Here is a 12,529-nt window from a genome sequence, read left to right on the forward strand (position 1 = left end):
GAAATCTCTGACTCTGGGATTCAAAAGCAGCTTCACAAAATGGCTGACGAACCGCAACACCACAGACAGGAACTAAAGGAAAATATGGAGAAAATTACAAAAGAAATCACTGCTCATACTGAACATGTAACCAAAACACTTGTGAATCTTTTTCAGGACCAACAAAAGGAAATTGTTAGGCATATGGATAAGCAACTTGAATATCTGAGAACGCAGTTTAATGCATCCCTTGGTTGGAGGTTACAGCACCATCATGCTGACCTGGTTAAAGATCTTTGCTCTGTGCTCACACCAATGTCTGATGTTATAACTCACCTGGAGGAGGAGCTCTCTCATTGCAAAAACTCAATGCAAACACTGACTGATGAAATAACGGCCACTAAACTTACCACTGCTGTTGAGCACACAGGTGTTCAAACCCATTCTGAGGTTCTCTTGGAAAAAAACCCCCCCCACAGTTCCAACCGGCCCCGGTTACAATCCACGATACAACCTGGTATACCAGAAGAAAATTTCTGTTCACCTGGAGGATCCACCATTCACGGGGAAATAAAGTCCAGATTCATGGGAAAAAGCCCTATAAAGCTACCATTTCCGACATTTGGTAAACTAGATGACACTTCTGATCCACTTCGATACCTGGAAAGATGTGAGGATTTTTTGGCTCTCAATCCGCTCTCTGATGATGATCTTATTGCCACCTTGCGTAATGTGCTTCATGGGACTGCAAGAGACTGGTGGGACGTGGGACGTCATAAAATACACACTTGGAAAGAATTTCATGAGCAGTTCCGTGCTGCTTTCCTGTCGGAGGATTATGAAGATGAGCTGGCGGAAAGAGTGCGCACCAGAGTTCAGAAGGAAGGTGAAAGTGTCAGAGATTTTGCATATATGTATCAGTCCTTATGTAAACGCTGGAAGCCAAAAATTAAAGAAGAAGAAATAATCAAGATGATTTTGAAAAATATTAACCCCCAACTGGCCAGTCAGCTGAGAAGTAGTGGAGTTACTTCCGTTGATGGACTTGTGCGTCTGGGCCAACAACTGGAGAAGGACCGGGAGAACCAGCTGCAATATGAACACAGGAAAAATGCATGGAAGAAAATAAACAAACCAACTTCTGAAAATGCCCCATTACCACCCAATAAAGATAACCCGGTTCGTTCAAATTATTCCAGTCATAACCAGCCACAACAGGTGTACTGTTGGCGCTGCAAGGGGAGTCACGCACCTGCTTCTTGCCCACAGTGGACCCCTCATAGAGCTTCATCTTCTAGACCTCCATACCAACAGGGCGGGAAAACAAACCCCAGTAAAGAAGGACCTGCCACTCTGGGTTCATTCAAGCCTTCCAGTCACTCCAGTTCTCTGAGGGAAATGTTCCCTTCATTACCAGCAGAAAGCCCTCCCCCCCCTTGCCAATTAATAGTGCCATTGAGCATTGGTTCTTGGAAAGGAACTGCTGTCCTAGACACGGGATCATCTTACACTTTGTTAAATGAAAAAGTCTGGTCAACAGTAAAGCGGCAGCATGATGTGTTGAAACCATGGAGTAGAGGACCCCTGTATCTAGCAGATGGAGAGGGAAGACAGCCATTAGGATGGAGTGAGCTGAAGCTGTTCTTACGGACTCAATTAGTGACCTTACCATGCGTCATTCTGCCAGCACGCAGCCTTGCGTTTCCTGCAGTTGTGGGCCTTGATTTCATGTCTTTAACCGGCCTTCAATTTGATGTCTCTCAGAACAGCTACTGGTTTAAAAACAATTTGGAGCGCAGATATCAGTTCTTGAATCCATCAGAAGCTGGATGTCCACCTCAGCTTGCTTTCTTCTCTGCTGTTGCTCCTGTCAATCTGGTTTCTCCGCTTCCATATCATGATCTCCTGCAAGCTGCCACGGACAACGCACACCTGGATGATTTTGGAAAGAGTCAGTTGTTAAATCAACTACAGAAGAATTCAGGTGTTTGCAGTGAAACTTTGGGATGTACGGGTGTTCTTACACACAAAATCTTTCTTACCCATGAGGTACCGATAAAACAGAAGCCCTATCGTGTTTCACCAACCAAGCTTCAAGTTATCAAGGAGCATGTGGAGGACATGCTAGAGAAGGACATCATAGAGCCATCAACCTCTCCTTATGCTGCTCCTGTGGTCCTGGTACCTAAAAAGCAAGACCCAAAACCAAGATTCTGTGTAGATTACAGAAAGCTGAATGCGGCAACACATACTGATGCCTACCCCCTACCTAATATCCAGGAAATACTGGAATCACTAGCCGGAGCAGTCACATTCACAACATTGGATCTCAACAGTGGCTATTGGCAAGTCAGGATGGATCCAGAGAGTCGGGAGAAGACCGCCTTCGTCTGTCCTTTTGGTCTTTACCAGTTTAAGGTAATGCCCTTTGGCCTCAAGAATGCCCCAGCCACCTTCCAACGGCTAATGGAGCTAGTTCTTGGAGACCTACGGGGAAACATATGCTTTGTGTACCTAGATGATATCATCATCTACTCTCCTACAGTGGAACAACACGGTAATGACATTCAAACAGTGCTTGACAGACTACGAGCTGCTAACCTGACAGTGAATATGAAGAAGAGTCAGTTTTTTCGAACCTCCTTGAAGTTTCTGGGCCACATTGTATCCTCTGCTGGGATAGGAGTGGATAATGAGAAGATCAAGGCAGTACAAGATTTCCCCGTCCCACGGAACATCAAAGAACTTCAAAGATTTTTGGGGATGACAGGATGGTACCATCGCTTTGTGCCCCGGTTTTCTCGGATCACTGAACCACTGAATGCCCTTAAACGAAAAGGAGCAAAGTTCATCTGGACCTCTTCTTGTCAGGAAGCATTTGAGACCTTGAAGCAGTGTCTGGTCTCACCTCCAATCCTCGGACATCCTGATTTCAATCTGCCTTTCATTGTGTACACAGATGCCAGTGACATTGGGATAGGAGCTGTCTTGGCTCAACAGACTGGTCTGGGCACTGAACAGGTTCTTGCCTTTGCCAGCCGCACCTTGAATCAGGCAGAGCGAAATTATTCCACCACAGAGCAGGAATGTCTTGCTGTTGTTTGGGCCCTGGAAAAGTGGAGATACTATTTGGAAGGAAGACACTTCTCAGTAGTTACTGATCATTCATCTCTTGTCTGGGTTTTTAAAACCCAGAAGCCAAGCACTCGGCTCATCCGATGGGCGCTTCGCCTTCAGGAGTTCTCCTTTACGGTGGAGTATCGCAAAGGAAAATATAACACTGTGCCTGATGCTTTGTCGAGAGCTCCTGTGGAAGATCAACAACCCCATGCCACTTGTGCTGTGGTGCTGCGTTCAAAAAGAGACACCTCTAGAGACCTCCAGATTACTGATGAAGACATTTGGAGAGCCCAGCAGGGGGACTCGGATATCAAGAACCTATACAACAAAATCATGGAAACGGGAAGTGACTGAAGATTTGGCTACAAAGTTCACTGTTCTGGAAGATAAGGTATACAGAGTGGTGAAATTACCTCATAAAACCCTGTATCAAATATACATGCCCACTTCTCTCCGTCCTCAGTTACTCGCTCACTATCACGACGATCCTCTCTCTGGCCATTTTGGGAGGTACAAGACCTATAAGAGATTACAAGCTCTTGTATATTGGCCTAGAATGAGCCTGGAGGTAAAAAGTTATGTGCAATGTTGTCAAGTTTGCCAGCTCTACAAACCTGAGACCCGGAAGCCACCTGGAAAACTCCAACAGACTGTGGTACAAAAGCCTTGGGAAATGCTGGGAGTTGACCTCATGGGACCCTTCCCCCGAAGCTCAAACGGCAACGTCTATCTCCTTGTTTTTGTCGACTATTACACCAGATGGGTTGAGATGTTCCCACTTCGTAAAGCCACCTCTGAGACAGTATCCCAGATCCTAACAAAAGAAATTCTGACCCGCTGGGGTGTACCATCCTACATACTGTCGGACAGAGGACCTCAGTTTGTTGCATCCGTTTTTGAGGAAACATGTAGCCGCTGGAATCTCAGGCAGAAGAGGACTTCAGCCTACCATCCCCAAACAAACCTGACAGAAAGAGTTAACCGAAATGTGAAAGCCATGATGGCCTCATATGTACAAGAAAAACACAAGAACTGGGACAAGTACTTACCCGAATTCCGCTTTGCTCTAAATTCAGCTGTGCACGAGTCCATTGGAGTTACACCGGCAGAGCTCAACCTTGGTCGACCCCTGAAGGGCCCCCTGGACGCTGAGCTCATGCCCCGGCTGTGTAACCCTGACACAACTGCATACGCTACTACAAAACAAATTGAGGAATTCAAGAAGCTGGTGGAAATTAACTTGGAAAAAGCAAAAACAAGACAAAAACACTATTATGATAAAGGGAGGAGAGATGGAAATTTCTCAGAAAAAGACCGTGTATGGATCAAAACTCACCCTCTTTCAAAAGCTGACAAATCCTATGCAGCCAAACTTGCACCACGCTGGAAAGGTCCCTATCGTGTGACCAGAAGAATGGGCCCTCTGAATTTTGAGGTTGTTCTGGAGGACACGGGAGAGGACTTGCGTGTGGTTAATGTGGCGCAGCTAAAACCCTGTTATCCCAGCGCTGAAGAGCTGGACCGGAAACAGCGTCAACAAGTCCTTGACATTTTTCATGAAGACAGTGATGAGGAAGATTTCCTTGGCTTCCCTACCTCTGCTTTGGACACAGGAGACAGGAAAAATTGTTGACAGCCTCCATAAATTAGGAAATAATTCCGGCTTTTCTCAAGGGGGAGGGAGTGTGACAACCCGGAAATTTCGGGGTAACGCCGACGCTCGCCGGAACCGGAACTAGTACCGACGCTTGTTTCCCTTTGAAAAAGCCGGCGGGAGAAGTGTTTTCCGGGAGTCATTTCGAGAGAGAGAAAGAGAGAGAGAGTAGGAGGAACCGGAGCAAGGCTCAGTGCGCGACATAGAACCACGCAGTTAGTCCGTGTTTTGTTCTTTTCGTCGACCGCATCCGTCACCACTCCGCAACTGCCTCCCGTCACCTTTCATCCCTTCATCATCTTCTCAACCCCACAAGGATATAAACCGGAAAATCAGCTGGAGAACGACGTCATTCACCCATCCAAACCCGACAATAATACCTGACTGACTGACTGACTGTGAGTACAGACCGACGTCTTTTCTTTTTCCCCTGATTTCATTTAACTGACGTTTTTTTTTCTTTTCTTCTCTATTTTGTTTGAGAAACTTTATTTTGAAAAAACTATGAAATGAATGAACTGGTCTTATTTTGAAGAAACTAAACTGAACTTTATTTTTGAAGACCTATAATTTGAATGAACTGATTTTGCTTGAAGAAAACTGAACTAAACTTTATTTTTTCAAAAGAAGAACCTATTTTGTGGTCTCCTTAATTTATGGTTGATGATTTTTTTGCAGAGGGGCTGCACGGTGGTGTAGTGGGTAGCACTCTCGCCTCACAGCAAGAGGGTCCTGGGTTCGATTCCCGGGTCGGCCCGGGTCCCTTCTGTGTGGAGTTTGCATGTTCTCCCCGTGTAAGCGTGGGTTCTCTCCGGGTTCTCCGGCTTCCTCCCACAGTCCAAAGACATGCAGGATGGGGATAGGTTAATTGGTGACTCTAAATTGCCCATAGGTGTGAATGTGAGTGTGAATGGTTGTCTGTCTCTCCATGTCGGCCCTGTGATAGACTGGCGTCCTGTCCAGGGTGTACCCTGCCTTCGCCCAATGATAGCTGGGATCGGCTCCAGCCCCCCCGTGACCCTAAAATACAGGATAAGCGGTAGAAAATGGATGGATGGATGGATGGATGGATTTTTTTGCATGTGTTGTTTTTCCCCGTTGTTGTTGTTCCAGTTAACACAATGAGATTTAATTTAAAAAGGGTGGTACTATTTTAGGTTTCATCCTTGTATGGTGTGTTTTGGGGACTTTTTGACTGATCTTAAATGCCAGGAGAGAAACCTGGCTGGCGCCCACCATATTAAAAAAAAAACCCAAACCGTCATAGAGTGAGAAGGTACCAAAGTTTTCTGGTGATGTGGAGAAGGTTGACTCTCCTACTCTGGAAGAATGGATTGAAATGATTGAGAATCATATACAGTTAAAATCTTCTGAAAAAGAAAAAGCTCTGTCTGTGTATAATCATTTAGAAGGGGCTGCCCGCATAGAGGTTAAATATCTGCCTAAACAGGAGAGGGAGACGGTTAATGGTATACTTAAAATTTTGAGAGAAGTATATGGATGTTCACACTCATTAATCTCCCTTCAGCGCAGGTTTTTTAACCGTAAACAACGTGAGCGAGAGTCATTGCTAGACTATTCCCATGCCCTCATGTCTTTAATGGATCAAATTGTGGAGTCAGACGAGCAAGCTAAACCTAAAGCTGACAAAGAGCTACGTGATCAATTTTGTGAGGGTGTCAGGGATCAGAATCTGGGCATGAGATTAAGAGACAAAGTTCGTTTGCACCCCCAGTGGACAATCCGAGATGTACGCAGGGAGGCTGTTGAGTGGACAATGCAGTGTGAAGGGCAGTCATTTAAGCAAAAAGATAGTCACTCTTCTTTGCTTTCTAATGAAGTCCAGGCACAGGCGTCCTGTGAAGCAATTGAGAATAAATCAAGTTATTCTGAACTGAAAGCTCTTATTGAAGCCCAACAGAGGCAATTAGATCTGCTTTTGAAAGACCAGGAGGTTGCATTACAACCTCAATCTAAAACTAAGAGACAGTTTGATGGAAAGCCGAGGTGTTTTCGGTGTGATCAAAGGGGCCACATAGCACGCTACTGTACTGCAGCTTTCCCCAAAACTACTCCGCCTGACAGAGGAGCACCCCAAGTCAAAGAACAGGAGCCTGCCACTGAACAGAGCCATACACACTTAGAGACAAACCTTGGCGCAAAACCAGATCCAGCAGTTATGTCTACATTGGTGGGAAAGTGCCCAGTAGTGGAAGTTAAAATGGGGGGAATTGTGGTTCCATCATTGTTAGATACTGGGTCTATGGTTACAACAATCACTGAGAGTTTTTTTTAAAAACATTTTGGTCATCTTATAGATTCTCAACTATATGATTGTGCATGGTTAGACCTTAGAGCAGGAAATGGCTTAGAGCTGCCATACTGTGGCTATGTGGAGTTGGATATCACTATACTGGGAAAATGTGTTGCACACAGGGGAGTCCTGGTAGTGAAAGATCCAGATGACCCACATATGCAGTATAAGAAAATGCAGGTCCCAGGTTTATTGGGAATGAATGTCATCAAGGGTTTTTATTATGAGTTGTTTGTGCAGTATGGCCCCAGCCTCTTTGAGGATCCCACTGTAGCAGAGGTCCCAGAATGGAGACGTGCCCTGAGACACTGCCAAGTGGAGGAGACGATAGCCAACTCCCCTGAGCCTTTCAAAGTGCGTGTGAAAGGTAAGAGTCCACTTTGTGTAGCCGCAGGCACATTAAAGATGGTTCCGGTGACATGTCCCAAGGTCCCCTCACAGCAGAACATGGAGTTTCTTGTAGCGCCATTACGACCAGAAGAGGGCGCACTTCCAGAGGGTCTGTTAGTCTCATCAGCATTAGTGGCATCTGAAAGAGGAGAGATGTATGTACCAGTTACTAATGTTGGCAATTCTGATGTTTGGCTGACCCCACGCAGTTATAGCTACAGTAAGCATGGCAACTATACTATCTGAACATACCTCGCAAGTTGAGTGGGGGTGTCAGTAGCAATGAATGTGCAGCATCTGTATCTCACTGGAGAGCTGAGGCTAGGGGGGGGGGCAGTGGTGAGGTGCCTCTTTTTGAGGGGCTGGATGGAGTTGAGCAACAACAAGCGGCAGCCTTGCTTAATAAATATCACTGTCTGTTTGCAAAGGACGAGGCTGATTTAGGTTGCACTAATCTGATTCAACACGAGATCCCCTTATTAGATGATACCCCTGTACGCCAGCCATATCGCCGCATCCTCCCTTCCCAATATGACATGGTGAGAGCCCATATAAAACAACTCTTGGACAGTCAAGTCATTAAAGAAAGCAGCAGTCCGTATGCATCTCCCATCGTATTGGTGCAAAAGAAGGATGGTGGAATTAGATTGTGTGTTGACTATCGCCGCCTGAATGCTAAAACCAGGAAAGATGCTTTCCCTTTGCCACGGATTGAAGAGTCACTGGATGGACTGGTGGGAGCCAAGTGGTTTTCTACATTGGACTTAGCCAGTGGCTACAATCAAGTTGAAATGGCTGAAAAAGATAGGGCAAAAACAGCATTTTGTACGCCATTTGGATTATTTGAGTTTAACAGAATGCCATTTGGACTGTGCAACGCCCCCAGTACGTTTCAACGCCTCATGGAACGCATGTTTGGAGACTGTCGTTATCAATCTGTTCTGTTGTATCTCGATGATGTTGTCGTGTTTTCTACCTCGATCCAGCAGCACCTGGAAAGACTGGAGGAAGTATTCTCCCGACTACAAGAGCAAGGGCTCTAAGTTAAATTCTCTAAGTGCCATTTCTTTCAGAAACAAGTGAAATATCTGGGGCATGTAGTCTCAGCTGAAGGCGTGGCAACAGATCCGGACAAGATAGCAGTGGTGAGAGACTGGAAGACCCCCACTAACCTGGCTGAGCTCAGATCTTTCCTGGGGTTTGCCAGTTATTATAGGCGCTTTATAGCAGGGTTTGCAAAGATGGCTGCGCCTTTGCACCATGTGGTGGCACAACTGAGCCCAGGTGTTAAAAAGGGTAAGACCCTCAGGAGGGCTCTGGGCCCAGTCTGGACCGTAGAGTGTGAGGAGACGTTCTGCCAGCTGAAGAAAGCATTAGTCTCTGCACCTGTCCTGGCATATGCAGATTTTCAAAGACCCTTTGTGTTAGAGATAGATGCGAGCCATGCAGGTCTAGGGGCAATTCTGTCACAGGAACATGGAGGGAAGCTTAGGCCGGTTGCATACGCTAGCCGGGCGCTCAGGCCCACTGAAAGGAACATGCAGAACTATAGTTCTATGAAACTGTAATTCCTGGCGCTTAAGTGGGCAGTATCAGAAAAGTTTAGAGAATATTTGCTGGGGGGCGCCTGCACTGTATATACTGACAATAACCCACTCAGTCACTTAGGTACAGCCAAGCTTGGTGCAGTGGAGCAACGATGGGCAGCCCAGTTAGCGCCCTTTAATCTTACCTTAAAGTATCGTCCAGGGGCTCGAAATGGGAATGCTGACGCCTTGTCTCGCCAGTATAGTGGGACTGAAGAAGAAAAGGAGTCTGAAGGGGCGGCTCTGTGTATTCAATCTGATATCTCTGTCCTCCCAGGTTGCTCCAAGGAGAATCTAGCCACACTACAAGAGCAAGACCCAGTTATTGGGCCATTTCTGGAGTACTGGAGAAAAGCTATGCCACCTGGTTCAAGGGAGAGGGAGAGGTTTGGCCCAGGTACCAAGGAGCTTGCCCGTCAATGGGGACGTTTGAGGGAGGAGGAAAAGGTACTCTACCGCAGCTTTAACTCTCCAGATGGGGGTAGGGAGACCTATCAGCCTGTATTGCCTCAGTGTCTGCAGAAAGATGTTCTCACCCATTTGCACGACAACCATGGACATCAGGGGGTGGAACGTACTTTGCAATTGGTGCGTTCTCGTTGTTACTGGCCCAATATGTACAGGGATGTACATATTGGGCCATATTGGTGTCAACAGTGTGGACGATGTGTTTTGGCTAAAGCTATACAGCCCAAAGTTAAGCCTTTTATGGGCAGTCTGCAGGCTTCACGGCCTCATGAGATCTTGGCAATAGATTTCACTGTCTTGGAACCTGCCTCAAATGGAAGAGAGAATGTATTGGTCTTAACAGATGTGTTTTCTAAATACACCCAGGCTATTCCCACCAAGGATCAACGAGCTAGTACAGTTGCAGATGTTCTGGTGAAGCACTGGTTCCAGTTGTTTGGCCCACCTGACCGTATCCATTCAGATCAGGGGAGGAATTTTGAGAGTAATTTGATCCGGCAGTTATGCAAGGTTTATAAGATCCGGAAAAGTCGTACTACTCCATATCATCCTCAGGGGAATGGTCAGTGTGAGCGGTTTAACCGTACGTTGCATGATCTGCTCCGCACGTTGCCCCCAGACCAAAAGAGATACTGGCCACAACATCTCCCTCAGGTAACCTATGCATATAACACCACCGTACATCAGTCCACAGGCATGACTCCCTACTTTATCATGTTTGGGCGAGAGCCCCGTTTGCCTGTGGATTTTTTGCTAGGGGCTGAGTTGGATGAGACGGAGGAGGGGCAGGAGGAAGACTGGGTACAGAGACATCAGGAGTTGCTGGAGGAGGCTTATAGCCATGTTCGTCAGCGGTTGGATGCAAGGAGGCAGCACCGAGACCAGAAGCAGGAGGCTCAAGTGAGAGATCCATCTTTAAGTGAGGGAGACCTGGTGTATGTCCGAAATCATGGAGTGAAAGGCCGTAATAAGATACAGGATGTGTGGGGCCCAACCCCTTATCGGGTGGTGCACTGCCCCCCAGATCGTGGTGTTGTTTACTCTGTCACCCCTGCAGTCCAAGGTGGGCCTGTGCGTCAGGTGCACCGGACCGAGCTGAGAGGTATGCCTGAGGGTGGCCTGAGGACGGATGCAGGTCAGGAGACAGGAGATGAACAGGTGGATGCTGGAGGCATGGAGGAGTCAGATTGCAATCCCCCAGGAGTGCTGGCCGGGTACTTAATGTCAGAATCTGATTTTTGCCCAGAGGGAATGGGAGAAGAGGAGGAGGACATGGAAGTAGAAGAGACCGCAGGGGTCGTTGGGAGCCTCCGTAGGTCCACTAGAAGTACTGCAGGCAAACACACAAATCCTTACCATCTGCCACAAACCGTAAGGTCAAAATAAGATCCATCAGTGTAGTTAAGTATCACTGTATGCTAAGGGTTACTGAGTTGCTTATTTTTTTATTCAGTACATCGTCGGGGCGCCGATGCATTTTGAAGGGGTGATATGTGGCAGGTGGCCCCGAGTGGGGAAGGGGAGGTGCAGGAAGTTATGGGGCGGGTAGAAATAAGCCTGTAGAGGGAACGAGACTCAGTTTGTTGGTTCTGGCCGGAGGAGGGAGGCAGGTGCACACCTCACTTCATGCGGGCATGCGGGGAAACAAAGAAAACTGGTAGGCTGAGGCCCTGTTTTGAGGGTTTATATCATGACATTATTGTGTAATATGAACTGTTTGTTTTATGTTTTCAGACTTATTGCCCTGCGGGGCTTGTGTGTAGCTGGTAGCTGATGAATGGGCGCAGTTCGGCAGACCAGGTATTTTAAAGTTGCGATATAGGCTGTAAACTCTTAAACATTTTTATGGATGTAATAAAGTAATGAAGGTTTGTATTTGTGTCTCTGCAGAGAATCGGTGGCCTATTAGTTGTTCTTGCCGTTTTTTGTTTATTATTTCGGGTTTATTATTTTGTCTAGTCCACCGGGCAAGTGAGCCGGTAACGGGCGAAAAGAGCTGGGTATTGCCCTTGGGTGGACTAGTTTCTTTTTTTCTTTTTGTTTGTTTGTTTATTTGTTTGTTTGTGCTCTGCGACAAACCCCCACTCGTTTTAGTCTCAGGTGTTGTCTCAGTTAAACCGTCAAGGCAGGCATAAGGTGTGACGTGGTTAAAATGTTTGCAGTGAAATTGAGCTGTGTGCAAACCTTAAGAGTGTGAGTTCACTAAGTGTGTAAACCTTTTGCAGTGTAAAGAGTGGTTTGAAAAACGTAATCCTGGCCTTGCTAGTGATACTGATGATGTAAACTGAGGAGATACCAGTGGGCCTATAACCTGTCAAGCAGAACCCTGTAATAAAACTGTTTAATTACATTCTCTGGACTATGATCATTTTGCTAATTAATCACCTGCATTGGGAGTAACATTTAGTTCCAGGTTAAAGTAAATGTTGGTTTGTAGGCCCTATATCGTGTTTCAAACCACACGTTATTATGTGGGTTATAAGTTTGATGTAGGTATTAAGGCGGGTGCACACCGCACCGACTGCCCGACTCGCGTCGGTAAATGAAGTCGGGCTACTTAATATGGCCGACTCGAATGGCGGATTACACATTTGAATCGGCTGAAATAAACGCCGACGTGGGCCGATTCGAGCGACCACACCAAGGAGACTCATGTCACGGACGCCGACTCTCTCAAAGACGCCGATTTTCGGTCCGGTGTGGACCCGCCTTTAGTTGCTGCATGTGAAGTTATTAGGGCCCGAGCGCCGACAACGTCGGGCTGCGAAGCCCTATTGTTATTCAAATGTTTTTTTTTCTTATTATTATTATTATTCTTTCACGCCTTCGCCCTGCATTTTGGGGGCCTGAGCATGAAAAAAAACTAACCAAAATTGGAGTGTCTATAGGGCCTGGTGAAAAATTGAAGAATTTGCCGTCTTCGCATTCGCTCATGAAAAAGTTGCTCGCTAGCGCCACCTACAGTGGAGTCCTCTTGGAGTACCAAAGTCCGCCTACCGAAATTTTCCGCCATCTTGG

General features: G+C 46.6%; 1 long non-coding RNA gene across 1 annotated transcript; it reads right to left on the reverse strand.

Annotated features, from left to right (window-relative positions):
* Positions 1-1,380: 1,380 nt before the first annotated feature.
* LOC311012401 lies at positions 1,381-3,413 on the reverse strand. Its single transcript, XR_014597043.1, has 3 exons — positions 2,888-3,413; positions 2,619-2,805; positions 1,381-1,911 (listed from the first exon to the last, which is right to left on the reverse strand). It is a non-coding gene; the product is annotated as an uncharacterized lncRNA (long non-coding RNA).
* Between the last annotated feature and the right edge of the window lie 9,116 nt (positions 3,414-12,529).

This window comes from Eutrigla gurnardus, assembly GCF_963514095.1.
Source record: "Eutrigla gurnardus genome assembly, chromosome: 4".
Taxonomy (NCBI): domain Eukaryota; kingdom Metazoa; phylum Chordata; class Actinopteri; order Perciformes; family Triglidae; genus Eutrigla; species Eutrigla gurnardus.